The sequence below is a fragment of the Pinus tabuliformis genome, chromosome 1_1 (genome assembly GCF_031772625.1).
Source record: "Pinus tabuliformis cultivar Carrire ecotype Pingquan chromosome 1_1, CPIR1, whole genome shotgun sequence".
Lineage (NCBI taxonomy): Eukaryota > Viridiplantae > Streptophyta > Pinopsida > Pinales > Pinaceae > Pinus > Pinus tabuliformis.
Genome location: NC_142297.1, coordinates 881,558,272 through 881,565,859, shown reverse-complemented (window position 1 = coordinate 881,565,859; position 7,588 = coordinate 881,558,272). Strand labels below are relative to the sequence as shown.

Genomic DNA, 7,588 nt, shown 5'->3' with positions numbered 1-7,588 from the left:
ATTAATAATAAGATTTCTCTCGCTTAAATTGTAATATATCATATTTGTTCTCATGTATTCTATTCCGTCATATGCTATTCACGTACAGCCTTGCTTTTGCAACATCTAATACCATTGTTAATTTAGTTACATTTAAACTAAATAACATGCACTAGTTACTATCACTCGTTTAAATCATTTTTTTTTTATAATAACATGCACTAGTTACTATCACTCGTTTAAATCAAATTTTAGGAAAAAAAATCAAAACTCGACGAAGAACTCCCGCCCGCGCGCCCGCCCGCGCCCTCGTGCACGATCGCCCGTCGGTGCCCGTCGCACCAATGACCGGAGGTCCTTACATCCTCCTCCACCTGAAATCGTTGTCGTCCTCGACAACATACCATCTAGGTAGCTCTCCACCAAGATCATCATTCATCCATGATGTCGACCTTTCTACACAAGGCAAACATCCTTGCAACATATGTAGAGACTCCTTCTCCGCTATGTCCCGGCCTAGTGACCACTGCCACCAAGCTCACCATACCAAAGTATGCTATCCATCAGATGTCATCTCGATCCATGATTACTGGCCTCCTGTCCTCATCATGTGTCCTCATGTGAACTGCTGCCATGATACTCCAACACGACGCCAACATACCTTTGTACACTTCCGGACCTCATGTCTGAACTAGTTGGGTAGCTAATCCAACCATCACGCTCAATCCATGAGAGTGAACATCCTCATGCCATCATCAGTTGTTTCTCAAAACATCCTGTCACATCCTTGACTCCTCAAGAATCTATTTCCATAATCCATGCTCAGGTCCATGGAAACTCCATCCATCTCATCTGCAACATGTTGTCCATATGTGTGTCTCCTCCATGTGAAGAGACCATCTCCTCAAACCAACTCTCGATGTGCCCCATTCAGGTCCATGAAGCCTCTTCATTATCTGCAATGTGCCATCCTCAAGTCTCCATAGAAACAAGTATGCACTTGTCTCATCTATCCATGTGCTGCCCATGATCCTCGATCAAATCAGCTCCCATGTGTAGAAAGTAGTTGAGTCTCAGCTCAACCCATGCTCAAGTGTATCACCAAAGCATCATCATCATCATCGTTGTAACTCCATCACTTCAAAGTGTCTCATATCGATCCTCCACATCAAGTCACTCTTCCAAGCCATGCCCATACATGTACCTTGAAAGTATGCATCCCATACTGCATCAAAGTCTCCTGACCTCAGCTCCTCAATGCATCAAATCCTCTAAGTCCACCATGTATGAAGTCCCTAAAAGTCACAACAATCTCATGTCATCATGAGCTCCATGAGCCATCTCCAACCAACATCTCCATGTAGTAGGAATGCTCCATAATCTGCTCACAATTCCATCCAAGTCCATGGTCTTGTTGTACCAAAGTGCACAACCTCTCCATCGGCTCACAAGTAATAAGTCTCCATGTCACATCAGCAAATCCATCTGCACAACATTCCTGCCTTAGCACTCCTCATTGGATGTCCATGACACCTCTACAAGTGCTCCCACACAATGTCCCTGCATAAGACTTCCATGCTCCATGCCTCCAACCTGATGTCCATGACTATGTTGCCCATGTAGTCCAACCAAGTAGGCTCATCACAACCATCAGTCATCTCACCCAAGCTGCAATCTTCGGCTTAGTGAACTCGGTCACTCAACCATATCATCATGTCATGAGTCCCTTCATCATAGCTCCTCCACCAAAGTGTCCACCAAGACTACCTCTTGGTCTCGGCCATGAGAAGTCCACCCAAAACATCATCAAATGTGTGCCCTCCTCAATCTGTCCATGAGTCATGTCGGGCACTTAGCCAATTCTTCATGTGGCTAAGCATGACCCAATCTTCCACAACGATCATCAAGTTCCACCCTTGTCACGGGCCATTGCACCTTCCATCACAAGGTCACAAGTAACCCCAACAAGTCCTGCAACAATCGACAATCCTTGCTTCTCCATACAAGGTTCCATCCTAGTCATCCATGGTAAGATGTCCTCTTGCCTTGGCAAACTGGCTTTGCCCTTTTCTGCACACGGTCCATCTCCCAAATGCCCAAATGAAACACAAGTATCATCACTTACTTCATCATCATGAGGCTCCTCCATGTGAGTGACCTCATTCATACATGTTGACAAACTGCATGATCCTGGTTCGACTTGGTCAACCTCAAGTTCATCCTCCATCGTAGTCCTGTCTGCAACATCTTCATCTATCACGGCTTCCTCTTCCTTGTTAGCACAATCTGCAACTTCACCTTGCTCCATTGTCCAACCAAGTTGAAGAAGCTTGTCTTCAACATCTTTTTCCAAGGCTTCAAGTTCTTCACGGATTCCGGGCCTCTCTTCCTTCAACCTCTTCAACCTGTCCAGGGTAAGCAAGAGCTTCTTTCCACCTTCACCCAAACTTGCCATGCCTTGTTGTCCACTGTCATGAGCAACCCAGCTCATCAGCTTCAAACCTGTACTTCGTCACGAGCAACCTTTGCTCACCAGCTCCAACTGAGCTCTGATACCAACTGTCAAGTTGTGTATCAGCTTCAAACCTTCTCGAGCAAACCTTGCTCTGATACATATCGTTTAGATATCGTTTAAATCAATTTTTTTTTATTATCAAATAAAAAAAATCAAAATGACTGGCTAATTAAAGTACGCGACGAAGAACTACATATTGTCTGCTTTCATTTTTCTCATTGAGTAATGAGATTTACTTGAGAGTCTAGATGATAAAGATATTATATTTTACATGTTTAAATATTATTATTATTATTTAAAACATGTGTTGAAGTAAATGATTGAAACGCGTCCAACTCCACTACCTATAATAAGGTTATGGTACCTTCATTACCCACGTTGATAATGTTTGCTCACGCTACCTAACATTCTATATTAAATATTAAATATTTTGTGTTGTTGTGCTATGTGCAAAGTACATTTAATAAACAAATACGTTAAAAGATAACGTGATACTCAGGCTTTCCGCGTGAAGTATCTATGTTCTTTGATGGGAATTTTTTTCCATATATACATGTGTTTCGAGGCAAAATCCAGAAAGCTGAGAGGTAACGCCCAACAATAGCCATGATTAGAGTTGGGGAATTCTAGGCAAAACTTGCAATTAAATTGCTGTGCGTCGGAGTTGGTTTTGCAGTTAATTTGTGGGCAAAATTATAACGCCAGACATAACCGGGGGCTTATGATAAGCAAAATGAAGATAAATGCTATCCTGCTCATACTATGGCTGCTGAATTTGGCCTTCGCTGATGGACAATGTCCGTTGAATTTTGATTACGTCCACCAATTGCCGTGGGATAAGTCTTCCTGTGAATCCGCCATAATTAAATCCGATTGCTGCCAGACAGTGCGAGCCTTGGTCGGCATAGGATTAGCCCAGTATTTGAGAGATGCATCTATGTTCGAACTTCCCAACAATGCCTCCGCCGTTTCCTGTCTGCGGCTGTTTCAGCAGCAGCTCGACTCTCTTGCGCTCTCGCCAGATTTAGTGGCAATCTGTTTAAACAGAACGTCAATTAGCTTTGTATCAAGCCAGCGCCTGTGCGCGGGCATACAGACCAAGCAGGACTGGATTCGCAAATTAGGGACTACTCAAATGGACTCGGCCTGCAGAGGCGACCTCTCAGATCTGGACGCCTGTTACGAATGCCAAAATGCTAGAATTCTCGTTCACAAGACACTCGTAAACCAGAACCGAAACTTGACAGAGGCGATCAGTTTAAAGTGTTATTATTTCACTCTTCTATATTCCGCCGGAGTAGTTAATGAGTTTGGTCCCAAGAGCACAAGTACTGCACAGTGTATTTTCCGCTTGCCCTTCGTTCAAACCACCGCGCATAGCCGTGTCTTGGCCTACGTTTTCATCGGCACCTGTTCGGTCCTCGTGATCTCTGTTGTCGGGCTTTTCTTGTACTGTCTGTGGGTGGAGTTGATTGATCCAAGGCTGTACTGAGCAGCCGATTCGTTACGCGAAACATAAATCTTCTGAACTCCGCTGTGAGACCCAACACCGGGGCACTGTGGTTCGACATTCGAGAGATCAGGGACGCCACCGATAATTTCAGCGACCACAATCTCATCAGCCAAGGAGGTTTCGCCACGGTCTACAGGGGAAGGCTTCCGGATTCTCGGCTGATCGCTGTGAAGAGAATCAGAAACTGCACGGCTGAAGGGGACTCCGATTTCCTGAACGAAGTGGAGATCATAAACAACATCAGGCACCGGAATCTGGTCGTTTTGAGGGGCTGCTGTGTGGCTAGCGATGAGAGAGAAGGGCACCAGCGACTTCTTATATACGATTATATGCCCAATGGAAGCTTGGATGAGCACCTCTTTGGAGGAAAGTCCAATGCCGGGCCTTTGAACTGGCCGCAGCGCAGGAACATCGTCATGGCGGCTGCCAAAGGGCTGGCTTATCTGCATAACAGTATCGAGCCGGCCATTTATCACAGAGACATCAAATCCACTAACATTCTGTTGGATGAGGAAATGAATGCGTGTCTCGCCGATTTTGGTGTGGCGAGGATCATGATTAAAGAAGGGGAATCCCATGTCATGACTAATGTTGCAGGAACGATGGGCTACATGGCCCCAGAATATGCTCTCTACGGCCACTTGACGGACAAATGCGATGTGTATAGTTTTGGGGTTTTGCTGTTAGAGATCGTGAGCGGCAGAAAGGCTTTGGACACCTCCGCTGACTCAGCCTCCGAATACCTCATCGCGGATTGGGCATGGGCACTGGTGAAGACAGGCAATATCACTGAAATAGTAGACGACAGAATCCGGCAGTGCGGAGCGGAGAGTGTGATGGAGAGATTTGTTTTAGTGGGTGTTCTGTGCTCGCATGTTATGGTGGCCTGCAGACCTACAATGGTGGAAGCGTTGAAGATGCTGGAGGGAGAGGCCGAGATTCCTAAAATTCCAGAGAGACCTTTGCCGGTTATGCCTTGGCAACCTTATCCCGATTGCAGATTCCCTAAATCTGCTTGCGTGGCTGCTCCGGTCCACCTCTCCGTCTCCGTTTAAATAGACGGACGTTGCATTATTACTGCCTGTAAAGTTTTGCAGCAGGAAATATATCCCGTACGTTGTATTGTATTGGGGTGTGCCGTTTCATATCACATTGCACTCGCGCCGTTGAATGGGGAGCAAGGACGGAAGGTCGTTTCACCCATAGTATGATGGTAATAATAACCCTTTACATATTGTTATTATTTATTTGAATTATTTTCTCTACAATGGGTATGGCTGAATTTTAATATACAGTAATAAATTGGTTTTATTAAAATAATATTTTGTAATTAAATATATATTTTAAATTTTAATTCATATAAAAATGTTTAAACAATTAAAGTAAATAATTGTTCATGTTAAATGTTTCATTATTTAATTGAATAATGATAATTAGTAATAAATGAAAAATAGATTCCTTAATTCCATAATTATTTGTTTTGTCAAATAAATTATAATTATTTTGTTTGTCAAATAAATTGTTTATTGATATAAATTTTAAAAAATAGAAATATTGTGAAAGTCCATGTCGGAGAATATGTTGGAATTAAGTCAACCATATATTTAAAAGATTTTGTTTATGTAATTTAGTTGGAATTTTTAAAATATAACTCAATGAAATTGTTGGCCTTTATTCATTGGGAATTATTATTTAATACTTTAAAAACATAAAACTATTTGAGTAGAAATACATAACAAGTTTAAAGATACTCATAAAATCTTTGAAAATAGAAAAGGAAAGTTTGTACTCTGGTTAAATCTTTCATTATTTGGTTGAATAATGATAATAAAATAGACCCCTTAACTGCATAATTACTTTGTTGGTCAAATAAATTGTTTATTGATTTAAATTTAAAAATTGGAAATAATGTGAAAGTTCATGTGGGAGAATATTTTGAAATTAAGTCAACTATATATTCAAAAGTGTTTTTCATATAATTTAGTTGGAATTTTTTTAATATAACTTAATGAAATTGTTGGCCTTTATTTATTGGGAGTTATTATTTAATACTTTAAAAACATAAACCATTTCAGTAAAAATACATTACAAGTTTAAAGATATTCATAAAAGCTTTGAAAATAGATTAGGGAAATTTGTACTTTACTTAGTGGAGATACACAAAGCATTCTACAATTCAAGGAGGTGTGGTGTCAAACCATTTTGCAATTGAAGGAGGCGTGCTTTTAAGGCATAGTGTTTATGGGAAACAAACGTTTTTAGTAGATGGATGTCGTATTTCTCTTGAGGTCAAAAATATTATCATGGTGAATTATATTTGAATTTTTTTGAAATTGCCTAACTCACTTAACATTTTTTTAATTGAACCATTTACATTTTTCTTTATATTTTTTATTTTTGAATAAGTCACTAGGAATTTCTCATCACTTTCTAATATTTATAATTTTTAACATTATAACTATTAATTCATAAGCAATAAAACATATTATAAATTTAAATTAAGCGTAAATGTAAATGTAAATTGAATATAAATATTAAAATAATGATATTTCTTGTTATAATTAAGTTAAATTGAATATAAATATTAAAATAATGATATTTCTTTTTATAATTAAGTTAAATTGTAACATACATCGAGACATCATAAATTGTTTTACCAAGTTTAATTTCATTTATGTTTTATTTAAATTATTAAAACTATTGGGCTTAAATAGCCAGAACAAATACTGTTAATTATTAATTAAAAGACTTTGGACCAGTTTGTTAAAAGATCAAAGAAACAGTTGAATTAACTTCTGAGAACAGTTACAATTGTTCCTTCACCCTTTTCCTTAAGAGGAAAAAGGGCAGAACCCTTGGGGGTGGAGGAATCAAGACGATAATGAATACTTCCTAGAGCTGGCAAACCTAACCAGTGAGAAAGAAAATTGTGGTAACAGTTGTGGGGTATGAGACTTGAGGCTGGACCGCCCAAGGTACCCAAATGTTCTTGATTGACAGAAGTGGAAGGGCTCGGAGGGGGAATCTGGATGTAAGGCTGGGTGGTGAGATCTTCCAAATAACTAGTGTGTGCATAACTAAAGACAGATAAGTGATACTATCATGTTAATCATTATCACTAGAGAAGATAGAATGTTTACTGTAAGTAGAAAGTATAGAAATGATTTAGCATTAGTACATGACATCTATTAATTCCTGAGTAGAATAGTAAAACTGAATGATAATATGCATTACTAATGTTTACTGATATATATAAATGTAAACTGCCAATTAGCAAGAACGCTGATTTAATAGGCAAGATAGTGTTAAAGACAATTATTGATTTAACCCAAAAACATATAAGTGGAAAAAAGTAAAGCAAATACCCTATCTATTTTCTGAAGGTTATCTATATATATATGAAATGTACGAGACTGCAAAAATATTCATATTGCAATATATGTCTAAATATCAGTTCTTCAATACACTTAGGAAATCCTTCTTCAAACTGTATAATAAAGTCAACATGGAGAACCTTTCTCTATGCATTCAGATTAAATCTATAGTTGCATCGCATTTCGACAGACACCTAGGGTTTGTAG

The 7,588-nt window shown here is 39.4% G+C and overlaps 1 pseudogene; it reads left to right on the top strand.

The window, feature by feature from the left end:
* The first annotated feature begins 3,088 nt into the window (after positions 1–3,088).
* Positions 3,089–5,193, top strand: LOC149217174 (putative receptor-like protein kinase At1g11050 pseudogene; annotated as a pseudogene).
* The last annotated feature ends 2,395 nt before the right edge of the window (positions 5,194–7,588 follow it).